Source organism: Aegilops tauschii, chromosome 7 (assembly GCF_002575655.3).
Source record: "Aegilops tauschii subsp. strangulata cultivar AL8/78 chromosome 7, Aet v6.0, whole genome shotgun sequence".
In the NCBI taxonomy this organism is placed as follows: Eukaryota; Viridiplantae; Streptophyta; class Magnoliopsida; order Poales; family Poaceae; genus Aegilops; species Aegilops tauschii.
Window position 1 is genome coordinate 147988311 of NC_053041.3, and position 20457 is coordinate 148008767.

Here is a 20457-nt window from a genome sequence, read left to right on the forward strand (position 1 = left end):
ACGCTCAAGGCCCTGATGGAGACAGTTCTCGCCTGCCTCGACGAGCAGAAGGTCGACAACGAAAAGCAACTCGAGGTGCAGGCCGCTTTCAACGCCCGGGTCGTGCAAGATCTGCGGGCGCTGTCCAAGCAGGTGGATCTCACCCAGGCCGACGTCGACGAGACGCGCAAGGCGCTCGAGAGGTCACCGTCGCCGCGCGGATCGGGACCGGGCGCTGTCCTCAACCCGTCACCACCTCCACCCCCGCCGCCTCGTCTGCGTCCTCCACCCGTGCACCAACAACAACAGGGACCGCCACCGTCTCCACGCCTCGCAGATCAGCGCCCGCCTCTGCTTCAGGCGCCGCTCCAACAGCAGAACGAGCCACAACTCCACCAACACCATGACAACTACATCAAGCCGCCCAAGCACGATTTCCCGCGCTTCGACGACACGGCGCTGTACCTCTGGCTGGATCGCTGCCGTGCCTACTTCGACCTCTACCGCGTGCCGCCGTCAAGCTGGGTGACCACGGCGACGCTGTACATCGAGGGCCAGGCCGCTCACTGGCTGCAGGCATTTCGTCAAACACATGGTGGCCAGGGCTGGGAGGCGTTCTGCGCAGTGATAATCGAGGAATTCGGCGCCGACGAGTTCGAGCTGGAGACGCACAAGCTTCTCCAACTCCGGCAGAGTGGCACTGTCAGCGAGTACCGCCAGGTGTTCGACAGCCACATGTACCACCTCCTGGCGCTCGACCCATCGCTCTCCACCAAGTTTTTCATCACGCAGTTCTTGCTGGGCCTCAAGGACGAACTGCGCGCGGCCGTGCGTCTCCAAGCCCCCACCAGCATCACGCGCGCGTCGATCTTGGCCCGCATTCAGGAGGAAGAGCTCAACATGCCACGGGCACGGCCACGGCCGCAACCACAAGGCCGTCCACCCCCAGCGCCACAAGCGCGCCCGGGCGCGGCACCACGTCAACAACCAGACGATTACGCGCGCGAGCGCCAACTCAAAGAATTTCGCCGCGCCAACGGACTCTGCTTCAAGTGCGGCGATCATTACAGCCGGGAGCACCGCTGCAATCCGTAAGCGCAGCTGCTCACAATCCAGGTCGGCGCTTATGGAGAAGTGCTAACCGACGACGCGGTCCACGCGCTCGACTTGCTCGACGCCCAGAGCCCGCAGCTCCCCCTCCAGAGTGTTGCACCATCTCTGCGCACGCGTTGGACGGCTCAGAGGCGCCCAACACCATTCGTCTTCGCGCACTGGTGGGCAATCAGGTCATGTTGCTCTTGTTGGATTCAGGAAGCACACACAGTTTTGTCAACAAGTCCTTCGTCGAGCGCGTTGGCGCAGAGACACAAGAAATCGCTACCCTAGACGTGCGGGTCGCAAACGGCGATCGCCTCACCTGCTCTCGCCAAGTCCCAGAGCTCAAGTGGTGGATGCAGGGTCACACATTCTCGACGCCGATGTACGAGCTCGACACCGGCGCCTACGACGGTATCCTCGGCATGGATTGGTTGGAGAAAAACAGCCCGATGACATGTCACTGGCAAGAGAAGTTCATCTCATTCCTCCACGACGGCGAGTTGGTCACCCTGCAAGGTGTTCGGCCCAAGACGACACCAACGCTCGCGGCCGTTCAGTCGGCCGAGCTCTGCAAACTGATCACTGGCAATGACATTTGGGCGATGGCCATGGTGGAAATGCAACCCCCCAGAACAAAGTCTCGCATTCCATCGCAGACGCTGATCAGTGATTTATTGGAGGAGTTTGCCGATGTCTTCGCCACGCCAACCGGCCTGCCTCCTCATAGGCAGTACGATCATGCAGTCACTTTAGAAGAAGGAGCTCAACCTACAAACACACGACCGTACCTTTACTCGCCATTACAGAAGGACGAAATCGAGCGTCAAGTGAAAGAAATGCTCGATGCCGGCGTGATCACACACTCGGTCAGCCCGTACGCTGCTCCGGTGCTGCTGGTGAAGAAAAAGGATGGGACATGGCGGTTCTGTGTCGATTACAGATGCCTCAACGACATCATAGTGAAGAACAAGTTTCCGCTGCCGATCGTGGACGAGCTCCTCGACGAGCTAGCCGGCGCTGCTTTCTTCTCCAAGCTCGACCTACGGGCGGGCTATCACCAAATCCGCATGCGTGAAGAGGACGAACACAAGACTGCATTCAAAACCCACCACGGTCATTTCCAGTTCCGCGTGATGCCGTTCGGCCTGACAAATGCGCCTGCAACCTTTCAGTGCTTGATGAACGCGATCTTCGCCAAGTATACACGTAAGTTTGTCATCATTTTCCTTGACGACATTCTAGTTTTCAATGAGACCTGGGAAGAGCACTTGGAACATCTTCGCCTCGTCCTGAGCCTGCTCGGCGAGCACCAGTTATATGCCAAGATGTCGAAGTGTTCGTTCGCGCAAGATCACATCGATTACCTCGGCCACGTCATCTCCAAGCAGGGCGTAGCGACAGACTCTGACAAGACAGAAGCCATGGCTCAGTGGCCTACTCCGACCAACGCCACCGAGCTGCGCGTTCCTGGGGCTCACAGGCTACTACCGTAAGTTTGTGCCGCACTACGGGATCATCGCCAAGCCCCTCACGCTGCAGCTCACCAAGAAAGGATCCAAGTGGCCCGAATCCGCGCAGCGCGCCTTCGACACGCTCAAGCAGGCGATGGTGACCACGCCGGTGCTCGCCCTCCCAGACTTCGACAAGCCGTTCTCGATCGAGACGGACGCCTGCGACACTGGCATTGGCGCCGTGCTGGTGCAAGAAGGCCACCCGGTCGCCTACTACAGCAAGGCGCTGGGAGTGAAGAACCAGAAACTCTCAACGTACGAGAAGGAGTTTCTGGCGGTGGAAAAATGGCGCTCCTACCTGCAGCGTGGGCCGTTCACCATCCTCGCCGACCACAAGAGCTTGTGCACGCTGGGCGATCAACAACTGGTGACTGACGTCCAGCGCCGCGCGATGTCGAAGCTCGTCGGGCTGCAGTTCAAGTTTCAGTACAAGCGCGACATCGACAATGGAGCAGCGGACGCGCTCTCCCGCGTGGGCAGCCACTTCAGCGCCAATGCTCTGTCCCTGTGTCAGCCCGCGTGGATCCATGAGGTGGCCAATTCCTATGCCACTGATCCGGACGTGCACGAACAGCTGCAACAACTTGCACTGCACAGCCCAGATGATGATGAGTACGAGCTGTACCATGGACTCATACGGCACCAGGGCCGGCTGTGGATTGGCGCAAACACCGCTCTGCGCACTAAGCTCATCAGCACGATGCACGACAGCGCTGTGGGCGGCCACTCCGGAGCAAGGGCCACCTACCACCGCGTCAAGAAAGTTTTTGAGTGGAAGGGCCTGAAACCAGATGTCGACGAGTTCGTGCGCCAGTGCCAGGTTTGCCAGCAAGCCAAGCATGAACTTCGCAAGCCCGCAGGCAAACTGGCACCCCTGCCGATCCCCTCCGCACTGTGGCAAGATCTGACCATGCACTTCGTCGAAGGACTGCCCAAGTCTGAGGGGTATGATGCAATCATGGTGGTTGTCGACCACTTCACAAAGTTCGCTCACTTCGTGCCCTTGCGGCACCCGTTCACGGCGTCGCAGGTGGCGCGCGTGTTCTGGGACAACGTCGTCAAGCTCCACGGCATCCCCAAATCCATCATCAGCGACCGCGACAAGATCTTCACCAGTGCGATGTGGCGTGAACTGTTGACCGGCCCAGGCACCAAGCTCCTCTACTCCACAGCGTACCACCCCCAGACGGATGGCCAAAGTGAGCGCGTCAATCAGTGCATGGAAATGTACTTGCGCTGTGCCGTTCACGACACTCCCAAGCAATGGCGTCGTTGGCTTCCCGCTGCTGAATTCCACTACAAGAAATATGTCAACTTGTAACCCTCACTATTGGCCGCTGAAAGGTCATAGTTTTTCATTTGCGACCTTTTTGTGACCAAAAACAGAAGGTCAAAAGCTGGCGGTCGTAAACTGAAATTAACGACCTTCTCTCAGAAGGTCGTTGAACCCATGACCTTTTGTTTTGGTCACTGGCTGTCTGCCCGGGCTACGTCGGATCCGACATGGCAATATGACGTGGAAAAATTGCGACCAATTGAAAAGGTAAAAAATTAGAATCGGCCCGGTCCAATTGGGTGTTTATATGGGCCGAGCCCATTAATTCAGCCCATTTGTTGTTTTTTTTCTTTCAGTTTGGGTAAGATACACGGGCCAGGCCCTATAATTCGGCCTTTTTATTTTTGGGTTGTGGCCCTTCTTTTTCCTTTTTCAAATGGGTCCCAATTGTCAGATTCTGATAACCGGGTCCCAAATGTCCGTTTCTGGTTTGTGGGTCCTTGTTGTCATGGTCATGTTCCTCAAATTTCAATATGCCAATAATTAAACAACCAATATTTAAATCAAAATAGACAGAAAACAGGTGTAATACTTCAAATAACAAGAAGCAACAATCTGTTACATCAACACATACAAATGCGATCACAGTATAACAAGCTCTACAGGTGTACAATATGTCACATGAGCCGATGAGCATCAAGCTCTACAGTATAACATGTGTACATACAATCAAATACACAGGCACCAAAACATGGTGGCAACATCAACTAAGACTATGATGCACATCTCCAGGCTGATCTTTGGTCACAGCAGCAGCCACCTTGAAAACATAAGATCCTGATCTATATAAATTATTTACTTAAAGATTCTTCTCCTGGAGTTCCTTGTACACAAACTTTTGACGAATGAAGGCCAAAATCTGCGGATTATAAATCAGAAAAGTTAGGGAACATAATCAAGTGTAGCCGTGCATATAACATTCTCCTAACAATGAAACATAGCTGCAGAATTTGAGATCTAATAAGAAACCATGCATATAACATTCTCATAACAACAGAACTGAGATACATTTGAAAATGGCAAATGACAAGTATCAACCTACTGCTAGATAACAGAGCAAAAATTATTCAGATATCCTGATGTGTGTGTCACATTATACATGCATCAAGCTTCAGGCCATCAATTTTAGGACGAGTAGATACCTAACTTCATGCCGATGATATGGATGGGGCTGCTGTAGAACATCTGGTAAGCATCATCTTTGACGCTAAACGTTGCAGATACTTGTCCATTTAGTAGTCTATCATGCGCTCCTGCCATCGCGCCAGAGAGTATATGATAAGTCTAAAATACTATTAGCAGCCCACAATGCTAAAAAGGTGCTCTAAAATAGTGAACTAGTGGATATCACTCAAGTAAACTATTTTACTGCTTACATACAACAGTCAGGAATTAGTACAGTTGTTGAAGCAGGAGTAAGCTGATCATATAACATAAGAGTCAGGAATTCTATGCTTATTTTTAAGAAAAAAATGATACAAGTTAAGACTTTGTTTAACAGTAGGTCTAAGAAAATAAACTATGCATTTGGTGAGAATATAACAACAGATTAAGAGCATATTGTTCAACATCACACACATAGTAGAAACATGCTACAGGAAGCTATTTGCATAAAGTAGAGAACTACAAAACAAGCTATTGACCATCCTATTGGTAGCAAGGAGATAAAGATAATCACTTAATAAGATAAGAAGCAGACATGAATCACATAACTATGTACAATTCAATATCCCAACTGAGAGTGAACATGTATTCAACATTTCCTGCATTTCAATACATGCACGACAGATTCACAACAAAACTATATATAGCTGTACAAACATGCATGAATAGGAAAGCAACCAAACTACAAGAACATATAAGGAAACAGAGGGAATCACTATAACCTATGGAGTGACAAGCACATATATGAACTCAAAGTAATGCCCAGCTAGACCAAAAGAAGCTGGATTAGTCAGAAGCACATATATGAGCCGTGCCGTCCAGTCCCGCAGCCACCAACTCGCGCTGCTCGCCGCTGCGGTCACCACCTTCGTCGTCGACGCGGCGGTGCTGCGAGACCTGCAAAAAACAGAGGAGGCGTTTGGAATCAGGCGACGGAATCAGGCGAATGGACATCACACTTGCCAACTAATTAACTATAGCATGCTACAGAAACATTTCATTAACAAATTTGATTCAGGAACTAGCTTATTGAGTATGACCAAAATGCTTAGAATAAAAATCATTTCAAGAAATGTTGCAGTAGCTAAAAAACAAATTAAGCTATACCATTTCAGGAAAATGTGTAAGATGTTCAACTTTTCTCACATTCACTCCAGCTGCTTCCAAACTTGACGCTGTACCACCAGTGGGGACCCATGTTACTTGACTAGTTGTTCAAACACATGGGGCCCTAATCGAGTATCACCGGATAGAACTAGACAACAGATACAAAATGTTCTCAAAAAGACAGAACATTAACTAGTGTGTGCAGTACAGTGTGCCTAATGATTTAGTCTGCAGGGTGTAGATGCTACTAGTACACATGAATCCAACCACTCTGCTTCTACACAGTCATTAGGCTGTAGGGTCTCGTGACTTTTTTTCATCAGTCCAACAGCCTATTTACACTAAAACCAGCGCTACAGCAATAATAATCATAGGGAAGCCGATTTGGTTACCTGTTGGCGCAGCCACGGCCCCAGCCCTGCAGCACCTCCATGAACTCCTTGGTGCCCGAGCCCGCGATGGTGCCCAGGTTGTTCACATGGTCTGCCACTTCAAAACAATCATCAGAGAAAATAGGTCTTTCCATGGAGGAGTGATGTGACGCCCCCGATTCAATCGTACACTAATCATGCACGCAAACGTGTACGATCAAGATCAGGGACTCACGGGAAGATATCACAACACAACTCTAAATCATAAATAAGTCATACAAGCATCATAATACAAGCCAGGGGCCTCGAGGCTCGAATACAAGTGCTCGATCATAGAAGAGTCAGCGGAAGCAACAATATCTGAGTACAGACATAAGTTAAACAAGTTTGCCTTAAGAAGGCTAGCACAAAAGTAGCAACGATCGAAAAGGCAAGGCCTCCTGCCTGGGACCTCCTAACTACTCCTCGAAGCCGAACTCCATGTAGAATCATCCTCGGGATCTCTAGCTCCTGGACTCCAGCATCTGGTTGCGACAACCAGGTATAGAAAGGGGAAAAGAGGAAGAAAAGAAACCGTGAGTACTCATCCAAAGTACTCGCAAGCAAGGAGCTACACTATATATGCATGGATATATGTGTAAAGGGCCATATCGGTGGACTGAACTGCAGAATGCCAGAATAAGAGGGGGATAGCTAATCCTGTCGAAGACTACGCTTCTGGCCACCTCCATCTTGCAGCATGTAGAAGAGAGTAGATGGTAAGTTCACCAAGTAGCATCGCATAGCATAATCCTACCCGGCGATCCCATCCTCGTCGCCCTCTTAGAGAGCGATCACCGGGTTGTATCTGACACTTGGAAGGGTGTGTTTTATTAAGTATCCGGTTCTAGTTGTCATAAGTTCAAGGTACAACTCCGGATCGTCCTTTTACCGAGGGACACGGCTATTCGAATAGATAAACTTCCCTGCAGGGGTGCACCACATAACCCAACACGCTTGATCCCATTTGGCCGGACACACTTTCCTGGGTCATGCCCGGCCTCAGAAGATCAACACGTCGCAGCCCCACCTAGGCACAATAGAGAGGTCAGCACGCCGGTCTAAATCCTATGGCGCAGGGGTCTGGGCCCATCGCCCATTCCACACCTGCACGTTGCGAACGCGGCCGGAAGCAGACCTAGCCTAGCATGCGTTCCAGTCCAATCCGGCGCGCGCCGCTCAGTCGCTGACGTCACGAAGGCTTCGGCTGATACCACGACGTCGAGTGCCCATAATTGTTCCCGCGTAGTTGGTTAGTGCGTATAGACCAAATGGCTAGACTCAGATCAAATACCAAGAACTCGTTAAGCGTGTTATTTTGAAGTAACCGCGGACGCCGACCAGGGCCAGACCCACCTCTCTCCTAGGTGGTCTCAACCTGCCCTGTCGCTCCGCCACAAAGTAACAGTCGGGGGCCGTCAGGAACCCAGGCCCACCTCTACCGGGATGGAGCCACCTGTCCTTTCAGCCCCCTCATCAGAATCACTTGCGGGTACTCAACGAGCTGACCCGACTTTAGTCACCACATGTGTCATGTATATAAAGTATATAGTATATACCCGTGATCACCTCCCGAAGTGATCACGGCCCAGTAGTATAGCATGGCAGACGGACAAGAGTGTAGGGCCACTGATGGAACACTAGCATCCTATACTAAGCAGTAGGATAGCAGGTAAGGGTAACAACTGTAGCAACAATGACAGGCTATGCAGCAGAATAGGATTAACCGAAAGCAGTAACATGCTACACTACTCTAATGCAAGCTGTATAGAGAAGAATAGACGATATCTGGTGATCAAGGGGGCTTGCCTGGTTGCTCTGGCAAAGAGGGGTCGTCGGTGACGTAGTCGATCACAGGGGCAGCATCAGTCTCGGGGGTCTACCAGAGAGAAGAGGGGGGAAACAGTAAATATAAAGCAAACATAGCACCACAAAGCATAACATGGCAATAAGATGTGCCGGATGTGACCTAACATATGGCTACACGATAAAGGTGAAGGGGGAATTCAATCGGGAATGCATTCCCGGTTCCGGACCTGTATCAAACAGATGACCGGAGGGGGAATGTTCCATTTTCAGCATGCTAGGGGCATGTGACAGATGAACGGACCGCGTATCCGGATTCGTTGGATTTTTCTGAGCAACTTTCATGTAGAAAACATTTTCATCGGAGTTACGGTTTAATTACTATGAATTTTCAAAATTTAAACAATATTCTGGAATTATTAATATTAACAGAAAAGGAATTATGATGTCAGCATTGCGTGGGGATGATGTCAGCAATCAACAGACTCGCTGACCAGGTCAAAACTGACATGTGGGTCCAGCAGGGCCCACATGTCATAGACAGAGAGTTAACATAGTTTTAAAACTAACTAAATAGAGTTATTTAGTAGTTAGGTCCCGCCTGTCATGGACTAATTAACTAAACTAATTATTTTTACTTAATAAAACGTTTAATTAGAAGATTAAGCGGCGGGGCCCGCATGTCAGCGTCACAGAGACGCCCAGTCAGCACGTTGACTGGGTCAACCCAGTCAACGGGGCCCGCTGGCAGTGACCCAGGGGCGGCCCCAGGTGTGCCAAGTCAGCGGCGGCCGGCGGCACGTCGCCGGTGACGCCAAACACGGCGGAGGGCCTCGGACCTCGTCGGATTTCGCCTACGGGCAACCGTTTCGCGCGCGAGAGGGCGCGTTCGAACGAGCGGAGTAGCGCGCGTCGAACAGCGGTGGTGGCCTGGCCGGAAACACACTAAAACGATGGTGGCGCGCACCGCGGTGGTCGCCGGAGTTCGAGCAAACGAGCGGTCGGTGCTAGAGGCTACGGGGAAGGGACCTAGCGGCACGGGCGGACGCGGCGAGGTGGTGTCACGACCGGTTTTTCAATAAAATATTTATTGAGAGACCAATCCCTTTTACAGACCAGTGAGGAAGAATTCCTTCTCACTGGTAGACAATATCTTGGTCACAGAAGGAAAATACCAGGAGTACTGAATATAATACAAGGTTGAGCGGGGACTGCTCAACAATTTATTACATGCACGCCGATAAAACAAGACGGCGGCTAGGGTGGCATAACTACTAACTCACGATAACAACGGTGGTGGAAATATCACAGCGGAGCGGGTGATATGACTCCTGAAAACTACATCTCTTCGAGCGTCGGAGTGAAGCTCGAGGAGTTTTATTGCGGGTGGCGGAAGCGTATATAATACAAGTGACCATTATCCGGGATCGCACAGGGCTGACTGGGACTCCTCTAGGCGTCGGACGCACTATCAAACTCTTCATCCAAGAGATCGCCTTCGTCAACATCTGGCCAAAACAACAAGCCAGGTGAGTACTATGAAAGTACTCGCAAGACAGTTCGGACATAAGATATAACAAATGTAAACATGAAGCATAAGAACATAATAACGGGTGCGTTCAGACATAGGGACAGTGATATATGGGAAAATAACAGAGAAGTCGGGCGATAGTCCTCCCGAAATTTCAAAATAAAATACTGGGTGCCAAACGAGGGTCTGAATGACTCCTCGAGAGGAAACTGCAAGAATAGTAATACCGGTGCCAAACGAGGGTCTGAATGACTCCTCGAGAGGAAACTGCAAGAATAGTAATACCGGTGCCAAACGAGGGTCTGAATGACTCCTCGAGAGGAAACTGCAAGAATAGTAATACCGGTGCCAAACGAGGGTCTGTATGACTCCTCGAGAGGAAACTGCAAGGATAATAATGCCACAGTCGGGCGTCGGGGCGACACCACAAAAAGGGCTTATAACAGAAAATAAAGGCAGTGCGTGCCACAGTCGGACGTCTGAGCGACATCACATAAAGGGCTTATATTGAAAGTAAGAGACAAAACATGCCACAGTCGGACGTCTGAGCGACATCACATAAAGGGCTTATATTGAAAGTAAGATACAAAACATGCCACAGTCGGACGTCTGAGCGACATCACATAAAGGGCTTATATTCATAACTTAGTAGTTCATGAATTATAAATCATATCCAGAGAACAAGCAGACATGAGGTAAACAACAGGGTTAGTCCATCCACAGGAATAACGTTCAGCCAAGTCTACTACTCAAGCTTGCTTACCAGAACGAGGAATATACCACGGGGTTATGACATAGACATGGATACGCTGATCACGATACTTGACTATGGATACGATGACTCGGAAGGATTTGGCTCTGTAGAGTTTGTACTTTAACCACAGCCAACGGATTTCAGTAGTCACGGGGACTAGTTCCGTCTATGGTGTTTTGGAAGAAACACATCTAACCAGTACACACCCATTCAACATTTCCGAAGCCAGGAATCACTCTCGGCAACGTTCAAGAAAAACCTTGAGACGGGGAGGCTACAACCTCGCGTAGCATGGGATCAAATTTCTATACGCGCGCTCTAAGGGGTGCCCCCCTCTCGGTCCCAACCGGAAACACCCATGCCCCCTGACCGGATGACTGGCTTTAATCCAGGGCCATGGAACCATCATCCCGGCCCCTCTGTTTGGTGTGTACACAGAAAGAGGTTACCAACTTACTAAACCGCATTCTGGCAGAAAACGTGTGGTAGCACGGAAGGGGGGAAGAACGATAACGTGACTCCGTCCACGTTAACGTCGGAATTTGTCGGATGACACAAGGCTGGCATGCTACAACAGTACCACCTTGCTGCCCTCCATGTCACCACATGGTTAGACCATCTCTCATCAGAGATCATCGCAACTTTGTAGCACGCGGGTAGTTGCCTCACAAGCAATGAGGTACTCACCGATACTCATATGCCACGCACAACCTCTCACGCAAACATGCAAAACACCTATCATATCAAAGGTTCAAACATGCTTGCCTGGTTCGGAGAAGTCGGAGTCTAGCTCGGCGAAGTTCGCGGCTCCGTCACCTCTTCCGGAACCTACGTCATAACGAAAACGGGCACTAACGTGAAAACCAACGCGTGCATAAAAATCTTTCCAAATTTTTTCCAAATAAATCCCATAAAAAAACTAGATAAAATTTTAAGACTGTCAGAAAAAGAATCACTCAAAAATCATTTTTTATTAAAAAGTTGTAAAGGTTTCTGTCTAGGGACTCATCTGTAATGAAACAGAGAAGTTCCAGGGGCTTAACTGAGAAAACAGAAAACGCTTCTGAAAGAAACGCGCAAGCTCAAAGCGAAAACATATTTGCCCAAAGGCGCCAACAGAAAACGTTTCGAGGGAGTAGAGAACAGAGGCTGACAGGGGGGGGTCCACATGTCAGGTTTAAAAAGTTCGCGGGCGCCCGAAGACTGCGGTGGTCGCCGGCGTCGAACCACGGCGAGACAGGGAGATCGGAGTGTACCAAGAGCTTCAGCGTGTCCTTCCGCGTCGGTGGGTGGTGGACTCGACCGACGGAGAGCACCACGTCGACGGCGACACTATCTCCGGCGGACGGCGGCTCGGGTGATGGTGGAGAACTCCGGTGGGTGCTGCAAACTCCGAATCGAAGCGCGGGTCAGGAGAGTGGACGCATAGGGAAGCTACTGGCAAGAGATGGGAGGCAGAGGTGCACGCACGGGAGCGAATCGAGCTGGATCCCGTGGCGGGTCGCGGCGGCCGGAGCTGGGGAAGAAGGCTCCCCCGGGGCTCTTCCAGTGGCTTGGCGCGGTCTAGGTGGAGTGCAGAGATGGTGTGGGTTCGAGTTCGAGCTCGGGGCCTCTATTTATAGGCGATTCGAGGGGATGGCCATGAACGGGAAATCTCCGGCGAGCGATTACGGCGAGGCAGTGGTTGAGCATGGGGTTTGAGTGGCCAAGCAGCATCAGGGAGGTTTACTGGTGCCATTCCACTTCTAAACTGGGTCGGGCTTGGCGTAATGGCGCTGGTCCACGGTGGGGTGGCCGCACGGGCACGACGGCGGCAGAGAGCGCGCTCCGCGCCCAGCGGTTCATGACGAGAGTGGCAGCGCGTTCTGGGGAGTGGAAGACCACGCGGCGACCTCCGGTGGCTTGGGCGGCGCTGGGTGGCGCCGTCTGCGCCGCGCCTCTCTCTGGCGGCCGCAAAGCCGCCGCTGGCGTCGGTCACGGGGCGGCGCACCTCCTCCAGCTCGTCGCCGACGTCCGCAAGCGTCCAGGCGCTCGTGCGGTGCAGGGACAAGGGGGAGGGGACGGGGAGCAAGGCGCCAACGCGGCACTGTCGAGATCGAGAACAGTTTCTGAAGAAAACGATAGTAGATCACTGAACTGTTCTCTGAATTTTACTGAACATGATTTTGACAATGCTCTGCAGGTGTTCGATAGAATGATTTGGCATGAAGAAAATTTTTCCTGGGGCTGGGACTTGGTGAGGTGACCTCTCAATGCACCCAGAGGTTGCCTGATTTTTCCCAGAATTTTTGCAGAAGGATTTTAATGAATTTCACCAAATTTGACAAATCTGGTCCAAACTTGCAGTAAGTATAGTTTGAAAAATTTGAACTGAAGACCAGTGGATCTTCATGGATCTTGGTTGAGGGTTCAGGGGACTAGGAAGGGAAAATGGTTTGGGGGCAAAAATCAAAACAGAAATGGTAGCTCCTTTGTAAATCTCCAAGGGCTAGAATAGAAGACAGAAATTGTTTTGATAAGATTTAAATGGAAAATAATCACATGGGGAGGTTCAACTTGCTGGATTAGATGCCAATCATGATCCAAAGATGAGGGAAGGTTTAAGGGAGGGGATTTACCCTTGGGTCATGGCAAGAGGAATTTTTGAAAGTGGCAAAGGATCATTCCAAAAGCTATAGGGCCTTATCCCAGAAATTTTCAAAAGGCATTTTCCCAAGAGAAAAACATTTTGGTTTGAGTCCAAATAAAAGAGGAAAACCTCCAAGACCAAATTCAAGTTTTGAGTGAATCCAAAAAAATGAAGCACTAGTCATAAAAGAAAATATGTTGAGAGGGAGGGTTCTTTTAGAAGAAAAGTTCAAATCACCTCCCTCAAAACAAGGAAAAGTTTTTGAAAAAGCCAAATAACATTTTGGGTGTCACAGGTGGCCTGAGCACTCTCGAGTGCTCGGGCGAGCGTGACGATGCCCATGGCGATGGCGGCGAGCTATGCGGCGGAGCTGAGCTCGGCCCTGGCGGACGCGGTGGCTGCGGGAGCGCAAGAGGCCGGGGGAGCGATGGAAGGGGAAGAGGGGCTCACCTTGCGGCACGCACGATGGCCCTCGGGGGTTTAGTAGCTGCAGATTCGAGGCGGATCGAACGGCGGCGTAGCGGTGGCCGCAGTTGGGGAAGAAGATGCGAGCGACGACAGTGGCGCTCCTCGGGATCGATCCGGTGACGAGGATGAAGAAGCAGTCCACCGCGGACCTCCTGGACACCTCGGAGGGAGGAATGGGCGTCGGTGGCCGCGGTGCAGCGCGGTGCTCGGCGGCGATGGCGCTCGGTGGCGATGGGGATCGAAGGGGAGAGGCGAGGAGCGAGCAGATGGAGAGAGGGGAGTGGATCTGGGAGAGGCGAGTGGGAGAGGGCGGGGGGAGCTCGAGGGGGCACGACTGTCGGCCTTATCCCCTCGGGACGGCACCGACGAGGTGGGTTCGGTGGCGACCGCGCCCTGTAGCGGCGCGCGACCGAGGAACAGGAAGGAAGGGTGCGATGCGGGGAGCTGGGCCGACTGGGCCGGCCAGGCTGGTTGAGGTCCAGAGGGACACGGGGGGGGGGGGGGTTCTCTCTCTCTCTCTTCTGCTTTTCCTTTTCTTTTATTTACTTTTCTGTTTTAAATTATTTAAATTATCTAGGCATTTTATAAAAATGTGTTTACTACACCATATTTATCTATGTAATATTTAGTACAAACCGAACATTTTTATTTTAATGTTTGAAAACTTTTATTATTTACCAAACTTTGAATTTGAATTTTGGACCAGTTTTGATCTAACGATAGATTAGCAGCAGTAACCGTGGTGACGTGGCACCATTAGTGTGGGATCACTGTAGCTTAATTATCCGGGCGTCACAATTCTCCTCCACTACAAGAAATCTCGTCCCGAGATTTAAGCGGTGGAGTAGGGGGGGGGAGTGTTGGTAGCGAAGACCTAACGAGTCTTCTCGGTCTTGGCTGCCCTTTCGAAGAGGTTGATCCCTTTCGTTGACGTCTTCAATTCTCTGCTTCAAGTCACCATGATCAAGTCGTCATCCTTTCTTCGGGATCTCCAACGTACTTACGAATAGGTAAGGGGCAGCTTGGCTACGACAAAATGCTTATGAGGGAAAACAATCTGGGGTTAACCCATGAATGAGCATAAGATTATCTCTCGAGTTGAACATATAAAATACATCGAGAGTAAGGTACGAAGGTACAATAAGAGGTTCCCAGCGGATAGATAGTTGCTCGAAGTCTGAACCAGAGTGAGAAAGGGGTTAAGAGTAGCGAGAGTAAGTATTGCGTCTGGTAGCAGAACATATCACAATAAGGTGGCTCGTGAATTACATACGAAGCCAAGCGTGAGGATCAATTTTGGAAGACAGGGATGTACAGGAGAGTCAGGTTTCGATCCTGTGGAACTGTGGGTTATGGGCCCACCATGTGAGTTAAAAGTAGAAAGGTGCTAACATCTTGCACGACCATGATAGCAAGGTAGGTCAGAGAATAGCCTGTCAATTATGTTGGCAACAAAGTTTGGTACCAAGGGCGTGGGACGAAGAGAACCATTTTCCTGCTCGTTGAAATGAGGCGGACCAATAGGCAAAGTTCTCGTCCATCGATGGTTACCGGAATGTCATCAATAGTAGGAACAGGGTCTCACTGACAGAGTTGTACACCAAGGTGTTTACATAAGCAGTGGATTATTACTGCTTAGATCATACAATTCACAAGACAGGTTAAACAAAACAATGGAAAGGAAAAGGTGATCATCAGATTAAAAAGAACAATGGAAAGGAAAATGTGTTTAAACACATATTTCAGGGATATATCCTTCCCAAGGACAAGCAGAGCATGCTATCCGTGGCAGGGTATAATGTAGAAAACCCTTTAGGTAGGGGAGAGAATTTTCATGACATTACCCATACAACGGTGTTTGGATAATTGAGCAGGAAACATTTAGCATCGGACTTCAAATGTTCCTGTTGAAAATCGGAGTACCATAGACATGCATCGAGATAGCCTTGACATGGTTATTAGGTGAAGATCAGACTTTAGAAACACAAAGGATCCATCAGGAACCGCTTGTAGAATAAGTCTTACAATTTCCTCATGGATGAAAGGATAGCCTTGCTAAAAAGGAAATGGTAACAATAGGTCCTCCGGCCAGGTGTGCTAGGCACGATATCACCTTACCGGGTCATATAAAGACCATTGCTATTACTCTTGGAAATATGTTCCCACCATCATATCTGATTGAGGTTCAGATCTAATTGGTGTCGGGATACCTCAAACTCGGGATGCCTGAGAATGACGAGATGACATTGTAAGATTCTCGGGAAACGAACTATGGAAGCAAGTTCTGAGACAAGGGTTCGTCATTAAATCAAGGAGAGGTGAGGAGGTGACTGATTGACTCAGCGACAATCTATTGAGATTTCCAAAAGATGGATTTCCACAATAATGTGAACAAGAAGATGACACTTGTCAATTCAAATGATATAATGTTGTATGCTCGAGGAAAACATACACCATCAATCATTAGTTGAAAGGTCTAACCGAAATATGACCTTAGGCAGCAAGATCATTGTTAGAGTGACGATTCAATAACCAATAGTCTAAGGACGAACTGTCGATCGTTAACTTCAAAGCAATAGGGTTTCTAGAAGTTCAGAACTCAAGAAGCATCGTTAGCATATTGGTATCCCAGTTAAAAAAACAACACGGAGACCAAGGAAGAATGGTGATGGTGAGAAGTATCATCATACCGAGAATTTCTAAGAGTGGAGCAATCCCTACAACATTCTCGACATAAAAGACAACAATACTTCAAGGCAGAGCACAACACTAGCTGGAGAGCAAGTTGTATTCATAATGTGGACAAGTTCGCGATGAAAGGAAGTCAAGGGTGTTGTCGATGATAATAAAAATCATCGAGGGCGAGGAGGTTATTTCTCATCATGAACACAGTTGACATCTCGGAAGAAGTCAAAGTGTTGAAGGTGATCCGACACATTTGCCGGGAGGTTTCAAGGGGATGCAATCAAACAACAACGGCAACAAGCAAGGAAATGACGAAGTGGCAAGTTATAGGATCAATATATAAGATGCAAGCTCGGAACCAAGGTTGCCTTTCAAGACAAGCAACATGATGTTGAAAGCTCGACGTAAGCCGTGCTCACACACTGAAGAATTCATGCACCAGAGAAGGACGAGGTAGCACAGTAAAAGATAGCAAGACCAGGATGCAGCCGATAGTCTAGGAATGACCAGATTGAGTTCAGAATTTCCTAGTAAAAATACTAGGGGTATTTGATTTGTAGTGCGGAATGATTTCACTAGTCGGTGTCCTCGGTTGACAACAACCCAGAACACATAGAGTGATTACGACAAGGAAAGACATTACTTCAACAAAGTTAGTAAGATGTGGTGCAATGGCGAGACATCTTCGAGGTACCAGGGGGTAATACTCGAAGGTAGAACATGATAGAAGTATCACCGGGTCATTGACCTATGACAGTAGATACTTCAACATTGCCAAAAATAGACGAGGCACTGGAATGGATTCCCATCAGATACATTAGTTCAGGACAGCATGGTCGGAACCATAACTGTAAGGAATCAATTTCAAGAATACCGAAAGAATCATACAGCTGGATAATCATTTTGCAAGAAGCTTTCGAGACAGTCTACATCATTTTCATGGGCATGAACACAAAGTTTAAGGTCGACTCCCACTTCTTTAATGCATATAATTTCATTCACCTCTCGCTTTAATATAACTGTAGTGTTGGAATTTTATCTGGTAGAACACCGGAAGAGTATGACTTGTGAAAACTTTCGGGTTCTCACGGATTAGGGGAAGGCATAGGCTCAACCCGTCGGGCATCTTAGTAACATATACCACAAGTCTCAATAGTAAATACACAAGCTCGAAAGTAGAGCATGGTTGGCCAAGCAGAGGATGCAATTTACCAACGGTACTATGTATCAGGGGAAGAACTCACAAGGTGATTGAATATGAAGGACACTGTTGGATGACAATCCAACAATGGATCGGGCGAGCCACAACGGAGCTGATGTGAGTATCGGTTCTCACTCAGAGGAAGAAAGAATGCAGAGGCATCAGATTCAATAATCACCTGATTAGTCTGATGCTTAAATAGAAAGAAATTATGGTTTCCAAAACGAAGGATCAGAAGCACACGCTCTGATCAAGGATGGATAAGTTGAAAACACTTAGTTGGACAATCAATAAAGGTTTGAATTGCCGAGAAACAACTCATGTCTGGAATGACGTCTGAGTCGGAAAGATGATTTTAAAAAGGATACCCTGATGACTACATGCGTACGCACCTTGAATCACTAGGCTCAAAATGACTAAGACAAGGGATGTTATCCAGGACTACTAGTCATATGGAATTAAACATAATGCAAGCAGGCAAGAATTTCTAGAATAACAGGCTGTAGAGGATTTTCGAAAGATCGAAAAGTATTTCGAAGACTTATGTGAAACACATGAACAACTGGGGATGAGCGGATACTCGGTAAGAGCGAGGAATTGCCCGTAGGGGTAATCCTGTGGCAAAGAACTGCAAGGCAGTATCCCAAAGGATTTTCAGAACAATAGAGAGAATTTCGGGGTATCTTGTAATAACAAGATCAACGGAAAATGATTGTATGAAGGACAAGTGTACGTGGTTATCCATAGGGGTTTATCGATGGAAGGGAATTGCAAAAGCGATGGCACAAAGTCTCGAGAGAACATCGCAGAGTATCTTCGGGATCCTTCGGTGCATCAAGCAATCATCTCGAGTGAGGGCTCTCCGGGAGGAAGTAGTTACGAGAACCTAGTGTTAGAGTTAGCAAAATCATTTAACCCGAATAGAAGAGAGATCAGAGTCCCAGAGTAAAGGTCGAGGAGTAAAAGATCCTAATACCACCCAATGGCGACGTGGGCCCGTAAGCCACACAGCCAAGTTAGTAAAAGGCTTTGCAATGTCTAGACTCGACTTCGGCCAAGGAGTGTGGAAGGGGGATTCCTACAGGCAGTTGGCTCTGATACCAACTTGTGACGCCCCCGATTCAATCGTACACTAATCATGCATGCAAACGTGTACGATCACGATCAGGGACTCACGGGAAGATATCACAACACAACTCTAAATCATAAATAAGTCATACAAGCATCATAATACAAGCCAGGGGCCTCGAGGCTCGAATACAAGTGCTCGATCATAGACGAGTCAGCGGAAGCAACAATATCTGAGTACAGACATAAGTTAAACAAGTTTGCCTTAAGAAGGCTAGCACAAAAGTAGCAATGATCGAAAAGGCAAGGCCTCCTGCCTGGGACCTCCTAACTACTCCTCGAAGCCGAACTCCATGTAGAATCATCCTCGGGATCTCTAGCTCCTGGACTCCAGCATCTGGTTGCGACAACCAGGTATAGAAAGGGGAAAAGAGGAAGAAAAGCAACCATGAGTACTCATCCAAAGTACTCGCAAGCAAGGAGCTACACTACATATGCATGGGTATATGTGTAAAGGGCCATATCGGTGGACTGAACTGCAGAATGCCAGAATAAGAGGGGGATAGCTAATCCTGTCGAAGACTACGCTTCTGGCCACCTCCATCTTGCAACATGTAGAAGAGAGTAGATGGTAAGTTCACCAAGTAGCATCGCATAGCATAATCCTATCCCCTCCTCGTCGCCCTGTTAGAGAGCGATCACCGGGTTGTATCTGACACTTGGAAGGGTGTGTTTTATTAAGTATCCGGTTCTAGTTGTCATAAGGTCAAGGTACAACTCCGGGTCATCCTTTTACCGAGGGACACGGCTATTCGAATAGATAAACTTCCCTGCAGGGGTGCACCACATAACCCAACACGCTTGATCCCATTTGGCCGGACACACTTTCCTGGGTCATGCCCGGCCTCGGAAGATCAACACATCACAGCCCCACCTAGGCACAACAGAGAGGTCAGCACGCCGGTCTAAATCCTATGGCGCAGGGGTCTGGGCCCATCGCCCATTGCACATCTGCACGTTGCGAACGCGGCCGGAAGCAGACCTAGCCTACAGGCGTTCCAGTCCAATCCGGCGCGCGTCGCTCAGTCGCTGACGTCACGAAGGCTTCGGCTGATACCACGACGTCGAGTCCCCATAACTGTTCCCGCGTAGTTGGTTAGTGCATATAGACCAAATGGCCAGACTCAGATCAAATACCAAGAACTCGTTAAGCGTGTTATTTTGAAGTAACCGCGGACGCCGACCAGGGCCAGGCCCACCTCTCTCCTAGGTGGTCTCAACCTGCCCTGCCGCTCCGCCACAAAGTAACAGTCGGGGGCCGTCAGGAACCCAGGCCCACCTCTACCGGGATGGAGCCACCTGTCCTTTCAGCCCCCTCATCAGAATCACTTGCGGGTACTCAACGAGCTGACCCGACTTTAGTCACCACATGTGTCATGTATATAAAGTATATAGTATATACCCGTGATCACCTCCCGAAGTGATCACGGCCCAGTAGTATAGCATGGCAGACGGACAAGAGTGTAGGGCCATTGATGGAACACTAGCATCCTATACTAAGCAGTAGGATAGCAGGTAAGGGTAACAACTGTAGCAACAATGACAGGCTATGCAGCAGAATAGGATTAACCGAAAGCAGTAACATGCTACACTACTCTAATGCAAGCTGTATAGAGAAGAATAGACGATATCTGGTGATCAAGGGGAGGC